The sequence below is a fragment of the Coturnix japonica genome, chromosome 27, assembly GCF_054131305.1.
Source record: "Coturnix japonica strain WE chromosome 27, WE-NBRP24, whole genome shotgun sequence".
Taxonomy (NCBI): domain Eukaryota; kingdom Metazoa; phylum Chordata; class Aves; order Galliformes; family Phasianidae; genus Coturnix; species Coturnix japonica.
In genome coordinates this window covers 4,515,770-4,528,423 of record NC_140689.1, presented here as the reverse complement: position 1 = coordinate 4,528,423, position 12,654 = coordinate 4,515,770, and the positions used below count along the sequence as shown (strand labels likewise).

At 47.6% G+C, this 12,654-nt stretch overlaps 1 long non-coding RNA gene across 1 annotated transcript in view; it reads right to left on the bottom strand.

Annotated features, from left to right (window-relative positions):
* Window positions 1-10,104, bottom strand: part of LOC146756367 (uncharacterized) — a 499,728-nt gene extending 489,624 nt beyond the window's left edge. Inside the window, exon 1 of the long non-coding RNA XR_014937435.1 lies at window positions 10,000-10,104. This is a non-coding gene — a long non-coding RNA (uncharacterized LOC146756367). The remainder of the gene's footprint in view (window positions 1-9,999) is intronic.
* Between the last annotated feature and the right edge of the window lie 2,550 nt (window positions 10,105-12,654).

Sequence of the window (12,654 nt, the reverse complement as noted above, 5' to 3'; positions counted from 1 at the left end):
TCCTGTCTGGGTCACCCAAGGCTTGTAAATAACCACTGGGTCGGTTCTGATGTCGAGTGATTTGTTGTCAGTTCTCTCATGGTTCTCCGGTCAGTTCTCCGGTGCCAGGATCTGCCACAGGGCATTCTGACCACGGGCATCATGTTTCTACGCTGCCGCCTGCATTTAACAGGCAATGGGACTGCCCAGCATGTGCAAGGCAGCACCTCTTTCACACCACCAGAATGTTTAAGGCTGTTGGGATTGTTGTTACCGTCCCATTAACACTGAGGCTAGAGATACCCTTAGGATTGACATTACTATTAGCATTACTTTGATGGTGCCCTATCTGGGTCATTTCCAGGGGATGTCAGGAGTAAGGCACAGTGTCAGGAGAAAAAGAACAGACTCTGTTACTTTATAAACATGATAATAGAGAGAGTTCATTGGAAAAAATACAACTCTTAAATAATACAAAACATGCTTCTGATTGGATGCAGGCATCATCTGGGCTCTGATTAATATTAGTTTTAAGGTAAAGATTATTGTTACCTTAATGATTGTTTTTGGATTATGATCAGGGTTAAGGTTCCTTTTGCTACAAACTTCTAGCATCATTTTTGTTGTTACATTTGGAGTTAGGGACGATTTTAGAATCAGGGTAAGGGTTAGGATTAGAGTTACATTGCGGGTTATTGCTGTTATCTTTACAGCTCCTGTGAGGGTTGGGGTCTGGGTCAGGTGTTTAAAAAATGAAATGAAAAAAGAATTAAAAAAATATTTTGAAAGCTTCAGATTTCCTTAATCTTTGTGGAAATCATATAATGTGCAACTCAGATCTACCTCTTCGTGCAGTGACTGCCTGTAAATTTGCTGGAGCCTAATATAATATGGCCTTGTGCTTTCCGCTAACTCACCTTCGTTTCATTTTCATTACATTTGCTTGGTAGTCAGATTTTGGTGTGTGGATATTTTAAAACAATCTGACACTGGCAAAAAATTAAAAATAATAATTAAAAAAATGCACGACAGCATCAATTGTATCAATTTTTATAGATAAGAAGAGCAGTTTCCCTTAGTTTTCTGTGCCTCTTTACTTTCTTACCCTCTGCCCTTGTGTGAGAAACTCTCAAAGTCAAAGATTTCTAGTTAGGCAAAGATGGCAGCGATAGCAGCAGTGCTTATTCATTACTGCAATACTGCGCGCATATCCCCTATTGGCAAGGGAGAAACTGCACACCAGTCAGTGACATTAATTCTGTTCTGTGCCCTAAACCCAATGCAGGTGATGCTCTCATGGCTCTCATTGGTTGAGCATCTCAGGCTCACAGACTCCTCAAGACTGTTGCTAGGATTCATTTCCATATAAGGTCAATTACCAACCTCTTGTTTTTAGGTCTGCCTTGTACTTTTCTGTGGAGAGAGAAGGGCGATGTTTCCAAAAGTCAGTACATTCATTCTGTCCTGTGCTGGGCTCTACCCACCCTGTGTATTTATCTTGTGCTTGTCTCAATTCTCCCCATGTCAGAATGCCCCCAGTCTGAACTTAACTCTGTTCAGCAACTTTCTTGGTGGAAAAACTACTTATACAGCTGTTTTACAAGAGGGTTATACATTCAGTTAGGGCCTACACTATGTACTGAAAATACTGGAAACTTCCACTGCAAAAACACAATCTACCTCTCCCATCTGTGCAGCCTTGCAGACCCAGAGCATGCCAGGTTATTTCTGCTTTCATAGCATTTGCATGCTGTAGGGTGAGCAAAAGGTTCTGCTGCTTGATTCTTCTGCAAGAGCTGCCTACCGGCAAATGGTTGCAGGGATGGAGGATGTGACAGAAAGCATTTGTCTCCACAAGAGCATAGTTACATTCAGTGCAGAGTGTGAGAGTCAGGTTGGTGTGGAAAAGCACTGACACGCTGGGGATGATGCAGTGCTCACATGTCTAACACTCACAGACATTACTGTCAGAAGGATGGTGCTGTGTTGTGCTTCTACCTTTGGCAGCCCCTGGAGAAATGCTATGGCACACAGAACACCTTTGTATTGCACTGACTGCTGCCATGCAGCATGGATTTAACACACCAAATCCAGAGGAGCATGACTGCATCTAACTGCCCTGAGAAAAACTACTGTAGCTGAAGAGATGAGGAGGCAGCTGCTCATCTGCAGAACAAGCAGCACTGCCAGACATTGGGCCAGGTGAGCACCTCCTGCTGCAGCGTGATGATGACAGGGCTGGAGATGATCTGCAAAGCCAGCTTAAAAGTGGGAGACGTGAGTCAACATGGCAGGAGGACAGAGGTGTTAGGGAGCAGCCAAGGCATCAAAGAGTATCAGAAGGCTTTGAAAGGTATCACAAAGCAACAGCCAGGAAGACTGGGATTATCATGAGCAGCAACCTGGATGCTAGAGATTATTTGCTCCCATACAAAATGGTAGAGATCTTGCTGCAGACATCCCAAAGCCAGGCAAAATGGGAACCCAGAGCTCTGCCTGCACGAACCCCACAGCCAGAGTGTTGCAAGCTGAGCTGCCTTGCTGTTTGTTGCATTCATCCCAATCCCTGTGAATGAAGACTCGGAATGCAGTCAAGGCGATGACTGAGCATGAGAGTGACTTTATTCATTAAAAGACAGGAGGGCTTGAGAGGTCAAGGGTGAAGATGGGACTCCTCTTGTCAAGATGAGAGTGGCTCAGAGCTGGTGCTGCTGCCTGGTGCCTGGGACTGGCAGCCTGACTCCAAGTCCCCATCTAAGATGCTCAGCTTCACCTCACTGATGCTGACCTGCTCCTGCATGGTGGTGCTGCTGTTGGGGCACTCGGGCTGTGCTTGGGATGGGCAGCACTGCAAAGGCACTGGGTCACAATCCAGGCAGGTGACTGCTGTGTCTGGCAGGCTCAGGTCAGCATCTTCAGCAGAGCCAGGAGATATGAGAGCATGAACGTGGATGAGCCCCTTGTGTCCATCACTGTTACCACGTGGAAGGCTGTCATCCGAATTGCAGCGATTCGTGCTTAATAAGAACTCTCCATTGATGGAAACACACTGCACATCACTACTTGGTTTGGATCTTTGGGGTTGACAAGGGCTCGAATCACCTAGGAAGGCATAGAAACACAAGGGTTAGTTTCAAACATTTGCAAGTTGAATCATGAAAGGTTGTTGATACTTGGTAATAGAGTGGCGGCAGGAAGAAGCAAAAAGGCTTCAAGCAACAGAGCCACTGTCTTGAAAGTGATCCTCATGCAGGTCCAGCTCGTGAGTTGTTTCACTGTAATCTGCTTCTTTGGGTCTACCTAGTGGGCAGCAACACTCGAGCTGTTACTGATACCACTGAAAAGAACTGGAGGCTATTGTTCTATTCCTAAGAGCTTCAAGGTGCCTAGAAGCACAAATAGAAACCAGCAGTATTTCATCACTTCACCAATAGGAAGGTCAAACACCTGAGCTGTGAAGAGCAATTACAGAACCTATGCATAAGATCACACCAGACATACTTTGTTCTAACAACAGTTATGGCACATAGTCCATTTCCTTCAATATTCCCAAAATGAAATGATGTGGAGCATTACAGGGAAAGAAACACTGCACACAGACACTATGACCCTGATTATACTCAAGCAGCAGACTTAAAACAAGTCAGAGTTTTTGATTCCAGGATATTTCAGGACCTATAATGTGTGAAATTCAGTTACACAACAGTGCCTTGGTGCCTGCGTTTCAAGCAACTTTCATGTTAAAAATTAATTAATTTAATTTACATTACATTACATAATTTACATTAAGCCATGTAAAATAAAAACAAATTCAGTGCAGAAATAGCAATCCTGTACCTTAATACTCATGAGATTATCCATTTTTTACAGCACTCTGACTAAGTTCTAAAACTTGCTCATCCCAGTTCACTTCAACAAGTTCCACCAGTTCACGCAACGCAGTTCTGAGATCCTGTGTATGTTGTGCAGATAGAATTGAACAGTGCAGAAATAATCTCTGACAGCTTTAAGAGCTCCGTTCTGCTTACAAACTCTCAGTCCAAAACTATTCTCAGTTTTAAGGAAATGAACACCTGAAGCAGTTGGATCATCTGCCATTTGCCGCATTCTGCTTCTTGGCATCATGATTAGCACAAAGGGTTTTCTGCTGTCCTGCAGAGATGGAAAAAGTCCTGCTTACAAATGGACCAAGTTTCAGTGTACAGCAGAGTTTGTACCAGACTAAAAAGCCACGCCATTCAATTCATGTGCTCAGGTTGTTATGCACTCCGAAAGGAAACAGAACTAACTGTTGGATTCTGAAGGCAATCTGTGGGGTCCTACATTACCTCCTGATTCTGGAAGAGGAAATTCTAATAGCAAATGCAGAACTTTGCTCTTCGTAGACATGAGAAGAGCTGGCATTTAGGAACATTCATTTCAGGGAAATCAAATGATGTGTCTGTATTTTTACTACAGATAGTATAGGGAGCAGCCAGTTGAAGAACCAGATACAAAAAATCCAGCCCATTGGCAAGAAAATACTTCTCCTTAAATTCTGTATGCTACCATGGTACAGAATTAGGCTACAGTGCCACATAGGCCAACCAAGTGTAGAACCAAATCCACAAAATACTGGTAGACAAAGCAGCAAAAACAGGGACAATATTCAGCAGACAGGCCTTTCTACCCACAGCTCAGCATGTTCTGCCATCCGAAAAGCAAGGCCTCTTGTCAAGCTCAGCTATTTCCCTTCTCAGTGTATTCTAGCACAACTGATACCCACTGGTATCCTCCTGTAGAGTGCCATCATGTTGTCATCATCCAAAGGGAAAACCCACACAGCAGAGCATACAGCACTACACCCATGCTCCAAATATCCGCCTGAAAAACAAAAAGACAAGCTTACAAACCTGAAGCACCTCAAATGGCTTCCTGACAGACTGGATTGTCTGCCCTTGCCAAAGCCCACATATAGCCCATGAAAAGCTGGCTCTTTCCCTCAGGAAAAAAAGCCTTATCGTCCCAGAGAAAGCATATAACCCTCATTCAATTGCCCTTCCACTCAGCTTAGAGCACTACTAAAACCAGCATCTTCACCTTAGCTCATCACACTGCTGCAGTTCCTTTTACAAGGATTTCACTGGCAAAAATGAAATCAAAGCCGTCACAAGGGATTTAGCACAGTTACGTGTTACTGGCTACGAGAGCTGTCAGCACAGTCACCTGTCAGGCTTTGCTGCTGTTCTATTTATGTAGAGGCACAACAAGGTTCAGACACCTCACAGTGCAGTTCTCACTTTGACTGTAAAGAAAAAGGAGGCTTGAAAAGCAGTGTGTGGAAAACAAAGAAACAAGAATTAGAACAACAGTGGGGCCATGGCACTTGTAGGAATTGCTCCGCCTTTAACAGCGATTCAAGAAGGATGAGGGCATTCCAAACCAGACCAGTTTGGACAGATTAACAACTGCAAGTAGTGGGTTCCAAAATTCCAGACATGAAATCAAAGCTGGAAAAACTCTTCACATTTTCATCTCTCAATTTTTAGTACATTGTGCATTACAACGGAAACAATTCTTCACATACAACTTGGAAGCTAAAGACAAGTCTGACAAAACAGACTGCACAGAAATGATGGATAATTAACAGAGCAAATTGCTCTTTCAAACACTTAGTAATAGAAAGAGATCTCTGATGTTGCTGTTCTGTAGAGCACCAAAGCAGTCGCTTGAGGCAGTTCAGGATTAGCCTGAGACAAACCAGCCAGCTGTGAACTGAGACCAATTGCACTTCTTCTATTTTACTTTCATTCTATGTGACCTCACTAAGCAAATATTGTCTAAGACCATGAGTATCACATAAATGTGCAGATCTCAAGCTGCTCACTTATCTAGTACCCTTGGCATGATGCTTTATTTTCCTCAGCTATTCATCTAGTTTGTGCCTGTTGATTGTGCAACAACAGCCTGTTGGTCTCGATTACCTGTAAGAGGCTTTAAATTTGGCCAGGAAAAATCATTTGAGGATAAGTAATTATCTGGGACTCAGTAAGGCAGTCTTCCCATGCTTTCATAACAGCCGAGATACACACACACACAAACTCATGGAACCCCACTGCTTTGCACAATCCTGTGCACACTCACATGTGTCATGCACTGATTTCCCAGCCAGTCCTCATGGGGTCTATTACTTAGGACAGGAGTGCAGGGGAGCAGCCAGAAGCTGTTTGCATTCCCTGCTGTCTGCTGGGCAGCTTTGCTGGAGATGCTTGGGTTGCTTTGCTTTTCCTTGGGAGGTGGGAAGGAGCTTTGGGTTGGAGGCACATCCCGTGCCAGAGCATCTCGATGGCACGTGTGTGGCACTGATCTGCAGCAGATGAAGGGGAGGAGGTCCCAGCACAGCCCTGCACCATGCTCTGCCACACTGGGCAGCTTGTTCCTGGCTCAGCAGCGCCATCAGACAAGGAGCAGGGAAGGAAATCAAGGATGGGGGGTACCATCAAACGCAGTTAGTGCATGCCTGTGCAAGACAAACAGACCCAGAGCTTGCGGGTTATTCCTGCTTTTGTAGCATTTGTGTGCTGTAGCTGAGCAAAAGGTTCTGCTGCTTGAATCTTCTTCTGCAAGAGCCACCTACCGGTAAATGTCTGCAGGGATGGAGGATGTGACAGAAAGCATTTGTCTCCATGACAGCGTAGTTACACTTGGTCTAGAGAGTGAGAGAGGCAGGCAGCACTGCCTGATGTTGGTCAGGGCGAGCTCCTCCTGCTGCAGCGCGATGATGGCAGGGCTAGAGATGATCTGCAGGGACAGCTCACAGGTGAGAGCCAGGAATGGACACGACGGGAGGACAGAGGTGTTAGGGAGCAGCCACGGCATCAAAGAGCATCAAAAGGCCCTGAAAAGCATCACAGCCACAGCCAGGAAGCTTGGGGTTTTCATGAGCAGCATCCAGGATGCTAGAGACTATTTGCTGCCATACACAACGGCAGAAGAGCTCTCGCTGCAGGCATCCCAAAGTCAGGCAAAATGGGAACACACCCAGAGCTCGGCCGCACAAACCCCACAGCCAGAGTGTTGTAAGCTGAGCTGCCTTGCAGTTTCTTGCACTCATCCCAATCTCTGCGAATGAAAACTCGGAATTCAGTCAAGGCGTTGATTGAGCACGAGTGTGCCTTTATTCAATAGGAGAAAGGAGGGGGTGTGAGGTCTGGAGGAAAGATGGGACTCATCCTCTCTTGTAATCATGAGAGCTGCTCAGAGACCGTGCTGTTGCCTGGAGCCTGGGACTCATGTCCTGATTCTGTGCCCCCCTGCGAGATGCTCAGCTTCTCCTCGGTGATGCTGACCTGAGCCTGCATGGTGGTGCTGCTGTCGGGGCACTCGGGCTGTGCTTGGGCTGGGCTGCACTGCAGAGACATTGAGTCCAGGCTGGTGCCTGAGGTGTCTGGTGGGCTCAGGTCAGCAGCTTCAGTAGGGATGGGATGAATGAAGGCTTCAACGATGATGACCTTCTTCTCTTGATAGCTGATGTTATACGGAAGGCTTTCATCTGAACTGCAGCATTCTGTGCTTAGTAACAACTCTTCATTGATGGAAGATGCGTCATCGTAACATGCCCTGCGTCTTGGGGATATACAAGGGCTCGGGTCACCTAGGAAGGAGCAGATGTACAGCAGTTAGTGTCGAACGTTCACAAGATGAACCATGGAGATTCTTGACATTTGGCTATGTAGTGGTGGTGGGCAGAAGCAAATAGGCTTCTAGCAACAGTGTCACTGTCTTGAAAGTGATCCACGTGCAGGTCCAGCTCTTGTGTTGACAAGAGACTCATTTGGGAAAGACAGGGATCAAGACGGGCTTGAACGCCAGAAGGAGGTACAAGCCCACTGAAAGCATGAATTCTACCTGTGTTGCTGACAAGCAGTGTTTTGTAAGCTGGACTTGCACCCTTACCTGCCAGGACCAAGACTTCTGCTTCAGAGGGCTCCCTGGCACTGCTCTGCAGTTGGCGTTTGGCCACAGGGGATGGTTTGCCCAGGCAGAAGCAGGAACACCAACTGCCAGCTGCTGACTCTGCCCTCTTACTGGGAGAACTCATTCTGTAGAGAAAACAGAGCATGCTGTCAGACGTGGTGCAGGGTGAGGGAAGAGCTGCACCGAGCCCTGGCCAAAAGTTGCCTGTTCTGGGCACTGCCTGCTTTCTGCTGAAACACAGCTTAGAAACGCCCTCTGTTTCAAACAGCAGAGGATGCTTCCATTCCTACAGCTCAGCCCTCAAGTCCTGAAGGCTAAATACCTCTCAACGATGTCAAGCAAGGACATGGATCCGGAGAATGTCGGAGGCTCAGGCTGCTTTGCTCTCCCGGGGCTGGCCTTCACCAGGGAACAAAGGCCGTTGATGAGCTTGCCCCATTTCTTTGGCTCTGCGCAACAAAACAAAGAAACCAGTTCATTTCAGGCCTGGCTCGGTTGGACGAAGCTGAGCGCAATGCATTCGACAGAGCATGTAACAACGGGAAGAACATTCCCAACAAGGACACGCAAGAATGGATTTTCCCCATCCCTGGAGGTGCCCAAGGAGATTACTGTAGTTCTCTTTCTAAGCTTGCTGAACTTGGGCATAAACAAACCCCCTGAAAGTAACGTTCTGACCCTATTTGACTAACTCGCATTGTCAAATGTAAATTACGCACCTGGCTTTGGCAATGAATTGAGGAGGGAATCGGGAACTTTTCCGCTGATGAGTTCCATGCACTCACCAGGGAAAAGACCAACCTGTAATTAGAACAAAAAGACAGGTGAGCATTAGCCCGAGCCCAGAGCCAAAGGGAAGGTCCACTGACAGTGACACAGGGCAACTGTTTGCATCCAGCAGCCATCCTGTGCAGGCAGAGCAGCTCCAAGCTGAGATTCCCAACTCTACTGAAGTTGTGCTCTCTAGTCAAAAACGTGTGCCTACCTCAAAGCCACACTTGCCTCTCCACCAGGGGCTCAGCCTGTTGATATGTCCTCATATCAACAATGCTCACCAGATCTCTGACCTGAAAGAGATTGAAACATCAATCCCAGATTCAGCAAATCTGGTAGGAAAACAAAGCAGAAAGGACTGCCCTCTTCTATGCACGACAACACGGAATGCCTGGAACTGCTTACCTCCAGAGAGAGCTCATCTGGCCCCTGGGTGACGTGGCTCTTAATAACATGGGCTGCCGCAAATGCTGGTACGTTTAAAGATGACATAGCACGCACCAGCTGCGGCTTCTGCATGTTATCAGCCTGCAAAACAGAGAACAGGCCGTGGTCAGGAGCTGAGGACAAACCAGGAGGATTTCAAGGTGAGGAGCACATCTGCAGAGAAAGCTGCAGCAAATGCACTCCGTCCTTATCAGGAGCACTTCAGAAGGAGCTGCACGTCTCATAGCTCTGGAGCAGCACTTCTTCCCCACCCTTCACCACTCCAAGCAGCTCCAACAAACTTCTCAGAAGAAATCCAGGCCAGCACAGACCTGGCAGACCAGAACCAAGTGCAGCTTGTGTGACGGCAGTGCTCACTCCTTGCTTCCACCCTGCTCCAGCAGGTTAACGAGTCTGAGCCTCACTGGCCTTTGACAGCTCAAGACTTCCAGCACCTCATGCCAACATTTCTCACTAAGATACACCTAAGGCATTGAATTCTCTTCTCACTACCTCCTCTCAGTCCTCCCCTAGGAACAGAAACCATTCAGATTCTACAGCAAACTACAGCATCTACCCTGCAAGAGCACACTGAACCACCTGCAACAATGAAACATGGTTTTGGAGAGTGGGTCTGAAAACATACCTTTAGACAGCTGTCTCCCTGTAGCCAAAAGGAAACCAAGTAGCAAAAGAAGAGTCCAGCCTGAAACATGCCCATGCTACTAGCCCAAGTTTCTCACAGTGAATGCAGAATCCATCCTGTTCTTGAGGTAACAAGTGACCAGTGGGTCTCCTCTTGCTCCACCCCTTCTCCTTCAAAGCCAGAAAAAGAAAAACAGGTAGAAGAAAACCCAGACGTACCTTTCCACACACAGAGCAGAAAGTGGAACAGCAGTTGTCTCCTTCCTGAGACATGGTGGGGAGCATCCCAGAGGAAGCCCAAGTTCTTTGCTTCTCTCCACAGGGACTTCAAGCATTCTTGGCAAGAGCTGCTTTGGTTCTTTCTTCAATTGCTTCCATCACCAGAATCTCCTTTGGAAAAGGAACCCGAATGAAAGAATCAGCAAATGAAAAAGAATGAGCAATAGCCACTTTACCAGCTTTCTCCTAACATGCAATTTAGACCCCCAATTCGGGCAAGGTCTTAAAATCAGCTGGTTACAAGAACTGTCCCACAATATATCCAGCTTCTGTACAGCTGCTGTTATTTCTGACAGCGAGTGTAATCACAGAATCATAGAATGGCCCGGGTTGGAAGGGACCTCAAGGATCATGAAGATCAATCACCTCCCTGTCCCTGCTGGCCATCCCCTCTTCTGATGGAGCCCAGGGGACCATTTGCTCTCTGAGCTACAAGAGCACGCTGATGGCTCACGTTCTGTTTTTCATCCACCAGGACCCCCAGGTCCTTCTCTGCGGGGCTTCTCTTAAGGACTGCTCCTCCCAGTCTGTAGAAATGCCTGGGATTCCTCCAGCCCAAGTGCAAAACCTTGCACTTTGCTGTGTTCAACCTCATTAGATTCACGTAGGCCAACCTTTCGGTTGAGCTTCCTCTGAATGGCATCCCTTCCTTCCACTGCGTCAGCCGCACCACTCAGCAAACAGCAGAGGGTGCACTCCATTGCATCATTGGTGTCTCTGATAACCATGTAAAAAAGCACTGGTCCCAAGACAGACTCCTGGATGACACCACTTGTTATCGGCCTCCACCTGGACATCAAACCATGAATCACCACCCTCTGTCCTCTACAAAACCTCTTTGTCTTCTACTCCTGCTGCAGCTGCAATGGCTGCACCAGCATGACTCACGTGTTTGACAATCCTCCAGCTCTGGCCTAGCCATGCACAGCAGCAGTCCGTCTCCCTCCCAGCTCACTCACCAGTGTGCTGCTGTGCCCCAAATTCAGTGCAGCAGCACTGAGAGCAGGCAGCACCCATCACCCTCCTCTAACTCTCTCTGCCAGCTGCGATGAGGACTGACATAGCACGCCCACCCCAGCCCAGCTTTTCTGCTGAGACACCTCCCAGCAACCACCCAGCACCAATCCCAGTTGCTGCAAGCTGTCTGAGAGCCTGCTGGAGTGCACTGACAATAACTTTGTGGGTCAAGTATTAAGCACACCAAGCAGAAGGGAAGCATTACTGGACATGGTGCACAGCAGGGGTTAAGACTGGAGGTGGTCAGGGCTGTAGTGACCATGCCCTCCTAGAGTTCCTCATCTCAAGGAATGCAGGCCTGGCAAAAAGCAAAGTCAGGACCCTGAGCTTCAGGAGAGTCAGCTGCAGGCTGTTCAAAGAATTCTTGCGTGAGAGACACTGGAAAACTGTTTTTAGGGGTAAAGGAATGGAAAAGAGATGGTAACTTTCTCAGAAAACCTTACTCAGAGCTGGAGCTCTGAGCTCCATCCCGACCACACGAAACACAGTAGAGGAGGCAGGAAAGCAGCATGGCTGAACCTGCTGGTTATAGGGAGCAACAAGAAGGAAATGGAGAAACAGCAGAAACGGAGACATGCAGCCTGGTCGCTTTGGTGGCCTTCTACAGTGGAGTGACAGCATCAGTAGGGAAAGGAAAAGCAACTGACATCACTCAGCCAGACTTTTGCAAGGCCTTCGATGTTGAGCAAGTTTCCTGTTAGAACTCAGTGTGAACAAATCTACCACTGAGCAACACCCTGAGCCCCCACTCACCTCAGCAGAGGTCAGCCTGCACCCCAGCCTTCCGCCTATTCTGCTCCATTGATGGAAGCACACCGGGCATCATTGCTACTCACCCGACCAATGATGATAGGGGCAGAAAAGGGAATTCCTCTTTACCTTTCAGATGAAAAATTGATGACTGTGTGGAATCTTCCCAGTACAGCTGTGGGGCCTTCCTTTACTTGTATCCTGCTGCTCCGTGTCACAGTGGGAGAGCTGCTCTGGCCTCTCCTCTCAGCCTGTGCCTCCTGCAGTATGAGCAGCTTTGTGGATAGAGGAGACACCCACACAGACTTGGGCCTGGATAGAGAACTGTGCCCTACAACATAGGTACATTTACATCACGCTCTTTTCCTTGTGTGTGAGCAATCCTTGCTCTTTTCAGATGGTACTATGAGCGTGTGACACCCCAAACACATATTTAGCATCTGTCCATATCATTAAGGCTCTCGTCAAGGCAGTTATTTCAGCCTTCTGAGGGGTAGTCCCCATGGCTGATGGTTGTGCTTCCATTCCCTGCTCAGTAGCAGTTACTGCATGTCCTGCCTTAAAGCCTCCTTGTCTCACAAAACTGCAGCTGCTGGTAAATCAGGCGTCTTCTGCATCTTCTAAGGGTTCGTCCTTCAGCTCCAACCGACTGGATGTAATGTGCAGCATCAGTTGTTTCAAAGCAGTGATGTCATCCTGGTTCTCCACCAGGGGAGTTCCGCTAAGGAAAGATACTGGGTTGGCAATAGTAGTTACAATTATTTCTATATCACCCTGCTCTACCAGGATGGCCTGGTATTTCGGGAATCTTTGGGGTGAACAGATGCC